This window comes from Lynx rufus, unplaced genomic scaffold (genome assembly GCF_022079265.1).
Source record: "Lynx rufus isolate CCGP_SWC_20201006 ecotype Redwood Valley unplaced genomic scaffold, mLynRuf1.p SCAF_5, whole genome shotgun sequence".
NCBI classification, from domain to species: Eukaryota; Metazoa; Chordata; class Mammalia; order Carnivora; family Felidae; genus Lynx; species Lynx rufus.
In genome coordinates, this window is record NW_025814867.1 from 116,428,076 (window position 1) to 116,443,324 (window position 15,249).

General features: G+C 36.5%; 1 protein-coding gene across 1 annotated transcript in view; it reads right to left on the reverse strand.

Moving 5' to 3' along the window:
• NSUN3 (NOP2/Sun RNA methyltransferase 3) overlaps positions 1 to 15,249 on the reverse strand; it is a 59,766-nt gene that overhangs the window by 15,564 nt on the left and 28,953 nt on the right. The window lies entirely within an intron of this gene.

Genomic DNA, 15,249 nt, shown 5'->3' on the forward strand with positions numbered 1-15,249 from the left:
TGCCCCCTTCTCTCGCAAAAATAAACATTAAAAAATAATATTTTCCTCAGAAGTTTATTGATAAAATGATTACAAAACCAGACTAAAAGGTTCATTTTCAGCTTTGATCTTACCATACTATTTGATTCTGTCATTCATCCTCAACCTCAAGAAACATTCCCCAACTTTGGTTTCCTGGACACTTTGTTCACTCCTCCTTCTACAAAAGTCTAACGTTCCCTTTCAGCCTCCTTATCCACCTTTCCTCTACTTCCTATCCATTAAATATAAGTCTTCCCTAGAATTTTATCCTTGGTTTATTTTTTTTAATTTAATTTAATTTAATTTAATTTAATTTAATGTTTATTTATTTATTTAAAGAGAGAGAAAGCAGGGGAGGGGCAGAGAGAGAGAGAGAGGGAAAATGAGAATCCCAAGCAGGCTCCAGGCTGTCAGTGCAGAGCTCAACGACATGGGGCTGGATCCATGTGAGATCATAATCTGAGCTGAAATCAAAAGCTGGATGCTTCACCGACTGAGCCACTCAGGTGTCCCTAAAGATTTTAAAGTAATCTCTCCACCCAACATGGAGCTTGAACCTACAATCCTCAGATCAAGAGTCGCATGCTCTACCGACTGGGCCAGCCAGGCTCCCTTCTTCCTAAAGTTGGATGTGTTACATGTTATCTCATTCAATCTTTCAATTAAGTTTTGAGACATGAATTCTTATTCTCACTTTGCAGATGAGAAGACCAAGGCAAGATACCTAAGCAACTTGTACAAGGCCACTCAGTAAATACACAAACCAAGATTCAAATCCAGGCAATAGAGCTCTACAGTTCATGCTGTTAACCGAGGTGTTACCCTTGACACCTTCTTTTCCTTCCCACTCCAGAGCCAATCAATCACCAAGTTCTACTAATTTTCCATTGAAATTATCTTGCAAATCTAACCACACATCTTCCTACTAATCAGTTAGTTAAGGCCTTTGTCATCTAATTCTTGACTACTGTTAAATTCTTCCAAATTGGTTTTCTTGTTAAAGGGTATTCTTGTAAATCTTTGTAGCCTCCCAATGTTATTGTTATCTGATCAAGGGATTTCCAACTTGTGACAAACACTTTTAACTGTTCCCTAATACCAGTTCTCACTTTCTTCTGTAGTAATGCAATTTTTAATTAGATACAGTTAAGGCCAGTTTCCTAAATTGCCTTTCACTAAAGATAGTCATAGGACTAAGTATGACCCAGGAGATGTGAGTAGAAGTAATGTGAGGTATGTTCTTTTGTTCCTTCCTACTAGTTGCAATGCAGATTAAACAGCAAGAGCTGGAATAGCCACCTTGGAGCATGAGATAGAAGAAAGATGAGGTCTGGATCTCTGATGATTATGGACTCTGGCAATCAACTGATTGCTGGAACAACCTTGAGAAGCCTACTCAGGCTTTTACTCACTTAAGTCACTATTATTTTGAGTCTTTCCCTTTGTCTATTTCTTTCTCTATCGGTTAGATTACAAGAAAAAATGATCTTATACCGAATTTGGCACCAAACGTGGACTTGCTTTAGCAGAATCTAAAATGTAGAACTGGCTTAGTAAGAAGGAAATAGGGGGCATGTTCAAACAATACTACCGGCTGGAAAGCCAGTGACTATTAATTTTATATGTGAATTTGACTACGCCATTGTGCCTAGGTATCTGGTTAAACATTATTCTGGGTATTTGGGGGTAAAATCAACATTAAATTGGTGGTCTTTGAGTAAAGCAGAATGCACTCCATAATGAGGTCAGACCTCAACCAGTCACAGAAGGCCTGAACAGAAGACTGACACCTCTCTTGAGCAGGAAGGAATTCTACCAGGTGGTAGCATTCAAACTTGAACCACAACATCAACTTTTCTTTAGATCTCCAGTCTGCTGACTCATCCTGCAGAGTTTGAACTTGCCAGCCTCCATAATCATGTGAGCCAATTCCTTAAAAAAACTCCTTCTCTCTGTATATATACACACATCCTATGTTTCTCTGGAGAACCCAGAATAATACAGCCAGTAACCCTTATTATGCCACAGAAAAACATTTAATAAAATCATTGTTTATCATATCTTGGAAGATAGACCATATGCTAAACAAAGCTTATAGAACTCTAGGGTGACTAGAACAAAATCTCAAAATGTTACTCTAGGTTAATGAAAGAAAGCTCTGAAAAGATCGCAGTAATTTGGAAGGAGCGCTGGAAGGAATACAGCTCTCCTAAGGAAGGCTCTCTGCCCATGGGTTATAATCTAAATCAACAAAGAAATTCGATAATTTGGGCCTTGCTAGGGTTGAAAGAGTCGACAGATTCCATGCCCCAAAGTAAAGCAGTGATCAAAAGGTATTCCTGAAGAGGCAGCTCTTGCAGAGATAAGACAGTGGCCCCAAGCCTCGCTCTAGCACTTCTGAGCAAATGTTCTTATTCGGACAGTGGGATTTAGTCCAAAAACAAAGATGTTTCTTTCACACCTCATCCAATAAAATGGAACATACTCTGATATACACAACATGAATAAATATCAAAAACATGCTGAGAGAAAAATTCCAGATAATAAAGAATACATGCTGTTTGATTACATTTTATATAGTTTGAGAACAGGCAAAGCTAATCTACAGTAAGAGATGTCAGAACAACGTTTGCCTTTGGTGAGTGGAGCAAATGGATTCTGAAGAAGCACCAGGGATCTTTCTGGGCAATGGAAATATTCTATATCTTGATAAGGTTGTGGGTTACACATGCCTATGTAACTGTCAAAATTCCTTGAACGCACATACAGCCTCGTATATGCACATGTTAAAGATCCACTGGCTCAACTTGTAGGTGGGGTAGGGGGTAGCTCCTCCAGCAATTATGGGTTCTTCCTTCAGCTACCCTGAATTCTAGACCATGTTCCTGTGCAGTTCCATAATGAAATGCACGTGCTAGTCTGCAGATCACCCATATCATTATAAGCAGATGCTTAGAGGTGATAAGAGACCTATGAAGGTTCTGGTGCTAGAAAAACGTGGCTACTCTGTCCTTCTGGGTTCTAGTGTGTCTTTGTACTCCCCCCCCCCCCCACTTTGTGTGCTGGTTACTAGCCCTGGTTAACTTCAGGTTCCACACCAGAAGTAGAGGCACAATTATACACAACTTCTACAGACTGTTTAACCAGCTTCTATGGATTCAGTAAGATCTAATTCCTAGAAGATCCCTTACTTCACTTACAGAGATTCTTCTCTGACCAAACCCTAACTAACAGTCAGTCAGGAATACCTTGTTCCCTGTAGAATGAGACAATATTGTGTAAGTAACTATCAAGTCAGTAAAGGAGTTAAAATTCATTCTTTGCCTCATCTTTCTAGGTGTTTAGTAAATTCTAATGCTTACATAATTATTTTCCAGTTTCCTTTCGATCAAACTTTTATTCATCCTTCTAGACCTATTTCAAAGTTCACATAATCTCCGAAACTTCCACTGACTTCCCATGAAATTCCTTCCTCTTCTATTTTTCCCAAGCAAGAAGTTTTCAGCTCCTTGAAAACAGGGTTTATATGATATGCATTGTTGCCTTTTTCATGTATAGCACAACTGGAAAGTATGTTCTCAAAATATATTCATTAAATGAATGAATGAATGAATGCCACCTCAATTAAGAGGTAGCTCAGGCAGAGAACTTTTCAGTGTAAAACAAAAGAAATACTTCATTGCAACAAGTTGCTTCATTGCAACTAACACTCAAAAATTCTGAATAGGGAACAAACAGCTCAAGCAAACTACAACTCTCATGTTGTAGAACAGATGGAAATGTTAGAGGCCAGAGGCTTTATTTGGAAAAAAAATAATAAAGCTTTTGCCAACAAGTAATTTATAAAAATGAGATATTTATAAAAATGGAAGGTTTTTTCCCTTGCTAACAGGGGTAGATAAACTCCTAAAAAAAGTAAAATAATCTATTAAGGAAGGTTGCTACATAACAATTGTGGTCTCAATTCTGATTGAATGGAATAGTTTGGTAAATTTTAGTAAATGAACTTGACTTTCCATAGGGAAAACCATGGCCACTACTTTAAAACTGAGATATGTGGTATTGTGATCTTGTGATATATAATATATAATAAGATCTTGTGATCTTGGTCTTCATTCCTTTTTCTGACACAGAGCTCCTAAAACCTTGAAATTTTCTAAGAGTGATTGTAACAAAGGTTTCTTTTGTTACACTAATGAGATGACTTTGGACCTCAGCTAAAGAAGGCTACTGGTTTCCAGGGAAACCAGTCATATGACCAGGGGATTGGAACTTTCAGCCTCACCCTCGAATCCCTAGGGAAGGATGATGAGCTGAAGATTTAACAACTGCCAATGATCAACAATTTAATCAACAACCATGCCTACATAATAAAGGCTCCATAAAAACCCAGCAGTTTAGGTCAGAGAGATTCTGGGTTGGTGAACATGTAGAGAAGCTGGGAGAGAACGACATGCGCAGAGAGTGCATGGAAGCTCTTGCTCTTTCCCATATACCTTACATTCTGCATCTCTTCCATCTGGATGTCCATCTGTATCCTTTCTCATTTTCTTTAATAGAATTGGTAATAAAATATTACCAATATCTATCTTCTATCTTTAGAAGATATCTCTAATATTACCAGTATCTACTAATTCTGTCTTCTTTAATAGAATTGGTATTCTCTGAGTTCCATGAGCTGTTCTAGCAAACGGAACCAACAAGGGGGTCATGGGAACCTGTGATTTATAGCCCATTGTTTAAAAGCAGGGTGACAAACCTGGACCTGTAAGTGGCATCTGAAATGTGGGTGGGGGCAGCCCTGTGGGACTGAACCTGTGGGATGTGACACAGCAGGTAGAGAGTGTCAGACTGAGTTAAACTGTAGGACACCTGGCTGATATCACAGAGAATTCCTTAGTGGTGTGGGCAAGAACTCCCCGCCCCCCCCAACCACCACATTGGAATTAATACCAGAACCCTTTCAGACACCAAAAATACCATTAAGACATACTTAAAAATGAAGGTTACCCTTGACACTGTCTTTCTGGACACATAAGGGAAATTTAACAGAGAAAGTTAGTGTGGGGGGCAGGCAATTGGATTTAAAAGGAAGAAAATAAATCTAGTCTTAAAAAAAATTATTACCCTAATTTGATATACTAAATATTTTAATTACTACAAGGTAATTAACAAATAATAAAACCACAACTTTAGCCGACTGTTAGGAGCTCACAAAGCTTTTATGTTTAAGTTGTTCCTTTTCTGTCCCCCCACAATCCTAAAAGTTTAATTCCTCTATTTTTTGTATCATTTTTTCCTCTGAGTATTTCAGGATATTTCCATTTCATTTATTTTTCCTTATCATCCCATATTTTTTTCCCATGTTACATTGTTGGCTTCTAGTATTCCTTTAGAATTTTTCTATTTTTGTTCCTTATTTCTTTCATTTTTCCATGGCCTGTTTCTCATCATTTCCACTCTGTTTGTATCAGCTATTTCTGCTGGCAAATAGCAGTCTAAGAAAGCAAATACCACTATTATGTACTATGACCAAAGAAAACATTAAGGTGAAAAGTTGAAGCTCATGTACAATCTATCAAATAAATGCAGATTCAAAATTAAGTTTCAGATACTTTAAGCATCTAAAACACAGATATTTCTGGGTTGATAGTTACCTAGTGCTATCATCAGTTTTAAAAGTATTATTTTACAAGCCTTGAGGGTACCCTTCACTATGCTCACAGTAAGTAATCAAATTTCTAGATATCAAACTGTTTATTATCAAAGAAGTTCTGCAAATTCAAGATAGAGAAACATGACCAAGCTTGCTATTTTCAGAGATGCCATACCCAGCAGCTATTCCTTTATCAACCTAAGAAACAAAAATAATGCTGATAATTATCTCCTCTCCACTGGCAGAACTTTTTACCTTGAAGAAGGAATATTTTTTATATAGTATTTTTATATGTGGTAGAGTGGTGTGATAAAAGATGCTAGATACTCCTGAAATAAATTATAAACAAGTTTTAATACATTTCTTATACATTTCTACTTGGAGATCTTTAGTATATTTTCTCAATTGTTAATTACCTCATTAAGATGAACACAGGAGGGTTGGTTAAGTTTGAAAAGCTCTCTGCTGAGACTGAATATAAAGGAAGACAGTTTTGTGTTGTTTAAGTTAGGAAGAGTGACAACAGACCACATTAGGTCTGCCTAACTTTTATGTAGGGTCTTTAATCTACTATCAAATATTGTCTCTTCACTCATACAAAGAAAAAGAACTAATGAAAAGCTTTGAAGAAAACCACCAGAATTGACTAAATTTTGGCTCATGGCAAACATGCTTATAAATGAAGACAGATTCCTTCTTACAGATTTAAATGGTCTTTTAAAGTTTTTTCAAACTTTTTTTTTCTTTAGTAAAAAGAAACTTTCTTCAAATGACAACCTACAAGTTTAACCAGATGAAGATATGCCTCTAGTTGGATCTAGTGTAGTATAAGTCATCCCTCTCCCTCCCCTCAAGATGGCTCCTACAACAGTGCTACAGAATCCCTATGTCTTTATAGAGCAAAGCTTAAAAGCCACTATTGTAAATAATTGTTTAGAGGAAAACAACAGGCTGATATAGCATATGTTCTCTGATCACAATAAAAATTAAAAAATAATAAGATAACCAAAAAATACCCATATGTTTGGAAACTGGAAACAAACTCACAGTAAAAAAAGATCAACAGGGGTGCCTGGGTGGTTCAGTTGGTTGAGCGTCTGCCTTTGGCTCAGGTCATAATTTCACAGGTTCATGGGTTGAAGCCCCATGTCAGGTAGTCAGGCTGTGCACTGACAGCACGGAGCCTGCTTCAGATTCTCTGTCTCCCTCTCTCTGTGTCCCTCCCCACTCACCTGTGTGCGCTCTCTCTCACAAACATTAAAAAAAAAAAAAAAAAAAAAAAAAAAAAAAGATGAACAAATTTAAATACTAGATCCTGAAAAGACATAAAACTTGACAAACCTCAGGCAAGACTGATTAACAAAAATAAAAGAGAACATCATTTTAAATCCTGAAGACACTAAGAAGATAATAAGGAGATACTGTATACAATTTTATGTCAATAAGTTTGTTGACTTGGATAAAATGGAAAATTACTAACAACAAACTCTCATAAAACTGATTAAAAAAGAGAGAGAGAAAACTTAAGAGTCCTGTAACCTTTAAAGAAACTAAATCAATGGTCAAAAATTTTCCCACAGAACTCCAGGCCCATCATGGCCTCCACGGCAATTTCTATCAAATATTCAGGGGAAAAAAATACTTGCAACTTGCCATAAACTGTTCCAGAGAATATAAATGAGAACCTACTCTTGAATTCATTTTATGAAGCTCCTATAACCTTAATTCTAAACTCTAAGAATGTTTCAAAAATGAAAACTTATAGGCCAGTTTCACTTATGAACACACATGGAAAAAATCCTAGGCAAAATATCACACAGAATCCAGAAAAAAAAATCACCTATATATATATTTCTACATATTACAGAATCATGAGGGTTTTTGTTGAAAATCCAAAAGAATCTATAAATTTTTAGACTTAATAAATTTCTCAATATCGTGAAATAGCAGGAAAATGTCAAAACTGTCTGAATTGGTAGACTTAATGTAATTCCAATCAAAATCCCTACAAGTTTTTCATGAAACTTGAAAAGCTGATTCTAAAATGTATATAAAGATGCAAAGAACTGAAAATGGTCAGGATACTCTTAACAAAACAGAATGAAATAAACAACAAGGGAATATCTGTGCCTACATATTATGATATTAATGCCATGGTAATTAAGTCAGTATAGCATTAGCTGTTGGGTCTATAAATAAAGCAATTGAATAGAACAGAAATCAGACTGATGTTAATGTGGACATTTGATTTACAAAAGAAGTAGCACTACAGACTCCTGGCAAATGGACAGACTTTTCAATAAATGCTGTTGGGAAAATTAAGTATCCATGCACAAAGTTAAAAAAAATGAAGAATGGAGAAGGAAAAGACGGAAGAAAAGAAAGTAAGATTCCTACCTCCCACTACTAAGCAAAAATCAGCTGAGGTGGATTATAGACCTAAGTGTAAAAGTTAAAAAATAAAGCTTCCAGAAAATAACACAAGAAATTATCTGAGGTATGGAAAAGACTTCTTAAAATAGGCCACACAAAAAAGCATTAATCCTAAAAGAAGACATAGATGTAATAAATTATACACAAAAAGCAATAAACTCTTCTTGTAAAACAAAAATAAAAGAACCAAAACACCAAGAAGAGTGAAAGGGTGAGCCGCCATGCCACAATATGGGAGGAGATATTTGTGCCACAAAATTGTGAAGGGACTGATGTTCATCCTTCTTGCAAGTTACACAGGTAGCATGCCAGTTACAGGGATGTAGGTAGAAGACATGAAACTCCTAAATCAGAACTAATGGATGGTTAATTACCTACAAAATAATAGCAGCCAATTCAAACAAAATTTGAATCTGCCTTGTGTTACCACTGGTGCCCAGAACATAAAAGGAACTCAATAAACACTTCTAGAAAGAATATATGGTTAGGGGAGAACTGTCACCATCCTTGCCACATGTTTCTATGAAGAATGAAGAGATTCTTCCTCCTCCACCTACAAGGCAGGGGTAGGCATTTTGTTGGAGTAAACAATGCAAGACTCTCCACCTACTTACTTGAGCCTCTGCAAACAAGGAGGAGAAGTAGCTAATGTAGTCAATGAATGGTATCCACTGTTATTATTTTTACTAGTGATGGAGCCAAAATGGAAAAATCACTATTCATGGAACATCACAAACTTTCTTGTTCTCTTGGACCTGACTAACCTCTGGCACAAGTCCTACCCTTTCATCTTTTTAATCATGTTTCAATGCACAGGATATAAAGGGGAAGGGGTTTTACTTTTTAAGTGTTTGCTGATTAGTTGAATGAATTCTAAGAGTTAGATGTGGGACTGGAATAAGAGGTTTCATCAGAGGCACCGGGTTGGGGTTTAGGGTGAGCTAATACAAAGGACTGGATTGTCAAATCAGATTCTCATGAACCTACCTACTATCAAGATTTATTAATAATTTCAAGTACACAAGTAATCAAAATGCACAAAAGAAGCAGGGACATCCAAAGTGGCTACCTCAGTCTTGCTTATAGCTCAGAATAGCTCAAACAGAGCTTCTAGCTCAGAATGTTTTCTAGCTCAGATAAGAGATGAGTTCTCTAAGCAAAGTTCACAGGTAAGTTCACACAATGGGGAGATGTCATATTTCTAATATATCTTAAGGAGTTGAAAAGCTTGTATGACGTTCTCTAGAAAGCTGTGTCTCACAAATCTACAGATTCTAGGCTGTGTTTACCACAATCCTAATCAGGGATATTCTGCTCAAAAAATGACATAAGTAGGAGTTCTCCTGACAGCAAAATTCATTAGTCTATTCACCAAGGAGGTCAGTTATCAACATGTTTAACTGGGTCACCTGCCTTCTTTCTTTCCATGGGAGTGCCTCCATAGAAATCAAGAGAAATGGATCACAGCCCAGCTGCTAACTCCTTTCCCAGAGAGTTAGCAAGCTCTTCCTGGATCACTGAAAAGGCTGATGTTTTAATCTCCACTAGGATTTCTTTTTTAACGTTTATTTGTTTTTGAGAGAGAGAGAGAGAGAGAGAGAGAGCGAGCGAGGGAGGGAGGGAGGGAGACACAGAACTCAAAGTGGGCTGCAGGCTCTATGCTGTCAGCACAGAGCCCTACATGGGGCTGAAACCCACGAACCACAGGATCACGACCTGAGCCGGACGCTTTACCAACTGAACCACCCAGGCGCCCCTCCACTAGGATGTTTTGTACCTATACCTATTTCTTGCATTTATGATATCCTATCATAAGAAAGTCTTTGATACTCCTAACTACCTGAATGAATGAATGAATGAATGAGGGATTTAATATGCAGTCATCTCAAAAGTATATTTTCAAAGACTATTTACTAATTAACATGTTCATGGGGCACTTGGGTGGCTCAGTCGGTTGAGCATCTGACTCCTGGTTTTGGCTCAGGTTATGATCGCACAGTTCATGAGATCCAGCCCAGCATCAGGTTCTGTGCTTATGGCATGGAGCCTGCTTGGGATTCTCTCTCTGTCTCTCTCTCTGCCCCTCCTGTGCGCACACACATGCTCGCTCTCTCAAATTTTTAAAAATAATAATTAACATGATCATAAATTAAATAGACAAAGATACTGAATTCTATTCTGATTTCTATTATAAATACTATATGCAGTCAAAGAAGTTAAGTTGGTGTAAGTTTCAATGGGTGGCTTATTTTCTGCTTTATATTTCTTTGTATTTTTCAAATGTTTTATGAGGCTAAACTACTTCCATGTTAGGAAAGGTTATTAGAAAAAACCTCTTCAGTTTAAATATTTATCTGTTGCTTACTTTGTAAAATTTGCTTTGTTACACCCATACTCCATCCTTAACATGACCAAAGTTGGGTGTCCCTCCTCTTGTTCCCTCTGTACTCTATTCTACTACCACATTCTTGCCGCATTTTAAAACAATTGCCTTGAGGACCTTGAGAACAAGGAGCATTTCATATATATTTTAGTATCTGCAATGCCTAGCAAAGTTCTGATATAAAGTACTTAATAAATGTTGGATAAATTAATAAATGCTGATAAAATCTTATTTTCAAGATTGTATTTTTTTTAATATGAAATTTATCATGTTCCATACAACACCAAATGCTCATCCCAACAGGTGTCCTCCTCAATGCCCATCACCCACTTTCCCCTCCCTCCCACCCCCCCCATCAACCCTCAGTTCATTCTCAGTTTTTAAGAGTCTCTTATGATTTGGCTCCCTCCCTCTCTAACTTGTTTTTTCCCTTCCCTTCCCCCATGGTCTTCTGTTAAGTTTCTCAGGATCCACATAAGAGTGAAAACATATGGTATCTGTCTTTCTCTGTATGACTTATTTCACTTAGCATAACACTCAAGATTGTATTTCATATTGTCAATCTATACTTGAGACATTTTTAGTGTTGAAAATACAATAGATACAAACTTTGGATGTCTCTTCAACCTTTTACAATTGTATTTAATGTGGAATATTTTGATCTGTACAATCTTAATAAAAAGAAGTGTGTACTTTGTGCAAATTACAGATTTAAAAAAAATTTTTTTAATGTTTATTATTGAAAAAGGAAGAGACAGAGTGTGAGCAGGGGAGGGGCAGAGAGAGAGAGACACAGAATCCAAAGCAGACTCCAGGCTCTGAGCTATCAGCGCAGAACCCGACGCAGGGCGCTCAAACCCATGAACCGTGAGATCATGACCTGAGCCAAAGTCGGACGTTCAACTGACTGAGCCACCCAGGTGCCTCAAACAAATAACAGATTTTTAATCTGAGAATCTCTGACTCCTGCCATCTAACTTGAGAAAAAGAAGAAAAAGGAGGAGGTAGGGGAGTAAGAGAAGTATCAGCAGTAGCAATAGTAGCCGTAGGGGTATTAAGGGTTTGCTTGTGTTTTCTGGATTCCAAACATACGACTAAGCATATCATGATAGTATGCAAAGCTAACTGAATTAGTTGACCTTTAAAAAGAAAATATATACATAGCTGAAACACTGGTGGAAATCTTCCATTCTAATAGACCTGTATGTCCAAAGATTATTTTTCCAACATGAATATATCAACGTTTTAGTCACTGTGTTGATGAATGATGAAGACTCAGGCTTCACAGTCACCAGGTATCCCTTATCTCAGCTCAAGAGCATGACAGAGGAATTGTTGGTGATTTTTATTTTTTTAATGTTTCTTTTAAAACACAATTCTTGCTGTCAGAGTACCACTTTTTAAGGATAGTTATCTGGATGATTTATACAAATTTTCAAAATGTTACTGAGTAATCTAAGCTTCCTTTTTCAATGAGTTCACAAATTGGATTTTACTTGTCAAGTAGTGAGAAAAAAGAACCAGAAGGGGTCAGTATTTTAAATGTGATTGATTTTCTCTGGGTAAATAGATGACATGATACATTACTGCAATAACATACCAATATTTTTGTTATAAATCATACTCTTCAGTTCGTGCTTTCCCACCTAAAAATCATGTAAACTTCTCTTGCACAAACACCATGGCACTTTCTAGAGACAACATGTATATCATTTTCAGCATATTTTCTCACTCTGTTTATCCTAATACATTTAATAAAAATGAGGCAAGAGAACCTGATTATGTATGTACACAGTTTGTAACAGAAACGACTGCTCTCAGAAATTATTTTGAGAAATGATAATAAAGATATACTTTCAAACGGTATTCAATTAATAAAAATGTCTTATGTTCAATTATTCCTTATATCATTGTCCTACATTCTCATCTTCTGAAAATGGTTTGGGGACACATGTGTAAGAGAGTTGTATACAGTTTTATCTTCCTGTATTGTAAATTAAATAGAAGAGTCTAATTTTTCCATTTCTGTATGGATAAATCAAAGGGTCCTCAATAAGTGTACAATGAAGCCATATGCTTTGGTATCTATCTACTGTCATCATCGTGCCCTCTAATAAGCTTTTCATGCTAAAAAGAAAAATCAGGTTTGATCACTGTTTTCATGATTATATGCATACATTAATCTTTAAAAGAATTTTTTAAAAAAGACTTACATATCTACTAATATTAGTCTTTAAAAAAAGTGTAAATCAAGAAACTTCTATTAAAAAAAAGTATCAATTTTAGGGGCACCTGCGTTGCTCAGTCGGTTAAGCATCCGACTCTTGGTTTCAGCTCACATCATGATCTCGTGGTGGTTCGTGAGTTCAAGCCCCGCTTCCCGCTCCACACTGACAGTGCAGAGCCGGCTTGGGATCTCTCCCTCTTTCTCTGCCCCTCCCCTGCTCACTCTCTCTGTCTCTTTTGAAATAAATAAATAAACTTTAAAAAAGTACCAATTTTAATTTAGGTATCACATTCATAAAAACATGTAAGATTAATATTTGGCTACAGAGTATTGTGTTTTCAAAAGCTACAACTGTAAACAGTGTGTAGATGGCCTATTTAATATAAATATGAATGATTTCTGATAACGTAAATGAATATACAGCCATAGAGAACATAAAGTATCTTTGTGTACCATAACCTGTCAGCTGACAAATGCAAATACAAGTCTAGTCTTCAACAAAACAGTACAAAAAGTTTTCCTTATTTGCCTCTCAATTATCCTCTTGTTTTCTCCCTCCTGAGTGCCATCTTCTGTCCACAATATCAGGCCAGGCAATATTTGCTTGCTTGCCTTCTAATTGCTCTTTGCAAATGTAAATAAGGATCTACTATCAACCCTTTATACTTTTGACTAAAATTCACACATCAATATATTTACTCTCTTGCATATGTTTGCATTTGAAACCTTTTATTTCTTATTGTGGAATAAAAGGATTACCTTTTGTTAAAGGGAGGTAAGGCAATAACTAGGTGAAAAAGATTTCGAAAAGAGTAGGGAACTTCTTTATATGTGGTATGGTGATAGAGCTATGAGAAAATTACTATATATGTGTGTACACACCCACACACATATTTCATTTTCTGGAGTCAGGGGCAGGTGATACAAGAGAAATTGTGGCTAGAGTTATCATTTTTTCCTTTATCTTTTTAACTCCCAGACTTGTAGATGTCAGGGAACTAGAACTGCTTTCTGTGCCTAGAGCTTGGGTATCCCACGCTTTCCCCGGTATCATCATAATCATACCGCAAAGGGATCCAAAGTTTCAACTAGTCTAAGTGGCTCTGAAAACTCTCACACAGACCAAGCATCAGGGACAGGAAGTGCAGAGTAGCTGGTCAAGGAAAAGAATACGAGACAGCTGGTATGATGGTGCTCCCCATGTGATTACATGAAAATCTACACCTGTAGTGATTGAGAGGTCAGTTTTGCACCTGTTCGATATGCTACTAAAATGATGTAGCGCTAAAGCCACTCCTTTTGGAGACTAAGACAATGGGGGAGGGGAGGGGCCACTAAGGAAGAGGCTTCGTTGTTAAGGCATAAGAAGGTGCCTATGTGAGGTTTATACAAATGCAGGACCTTCATGATGATGACTGTAATGCTATATGATGTTATATATAACATAATGATCTCGCATTAGACTGTGCTGATAGCTTGGAGCCTGGAGCCTGCTTCAGATTCTGTGTGTGTCTCTCTCTCTCTGCCCCTCCCCTGCTCACCCTCTGTCTCTCTCTCTCTCTCACTCTCAAAAATAAACATTTTTAAAATGTAAAAAGAAAAAAAAAGGAATAATGTAAACATCCAAAATTAGAAGATTAAATAGCATAGGATAGACTGACGCTATTTAATATTTCACAAAAGTTGAAAAGAACAAAGTAAATCTACAAGGAAAAAAAAAACTAAGAAAAATTAAGTACAAAAAAGCAAGTTTCAGATCAATATATACAAAACGATAGCAGTTATTTTTTAATGTATTTCTCTATGAGCATGTAATTGTAAAATGAGCTATAGAACAAGTTTGGAAGAGTGTGCTCCAAACTTAAGTCCAACAGTTAACTCAGTGAAGAAAGCTGGTATTTGGCTGGGTCTACGTCCAAGGGGGCTTTTTGCTTCATTTTCATTATCTGAGTTTGTTTACAATGAAAATGTTTGCATTTAATAGTTGTACAATAAAATATATTTTTTAAATGCTATCAAGAGATCAAGTAAAATTAAAATTGAAAAATATCTATTTATCCATTTAATGGATCTTTAGTATTTTTAACAAGCATAGATTTGGAAGAATAAAGGGAACAGAAAATAGATTACCATGAATTGAGACAAAATGGGAGGAAAAGCAATCGACAGAATATAAAACACAAAAAGCTTAATAATGAACAGGAAGAAAAAGAAGTATAGGGAGGCTTTTTCATGAGAGAAAGAACAATGATATTCTCAGGAAGCCTGGTTGCTTAATCACACCTTAAAAAAAATTAGAGGTCACAATGGTAACAAGCCATCATAACACTTATTGTCTATTACAAGGCATAAGTTATAATAATAGTAAGGCCCAGAGTAGCTGGAATAATTAACCAAGAAGCCAGATCAACATGCCAAAGCTAATAACCCAAGAGGTAGAAGGGGAAAAGTGATATAAAATTCTCAAAATATCTTAGGGTTTAGTAGATGAAAGGCTGACACTGCAATCATATGAACAGTTTAAATGCC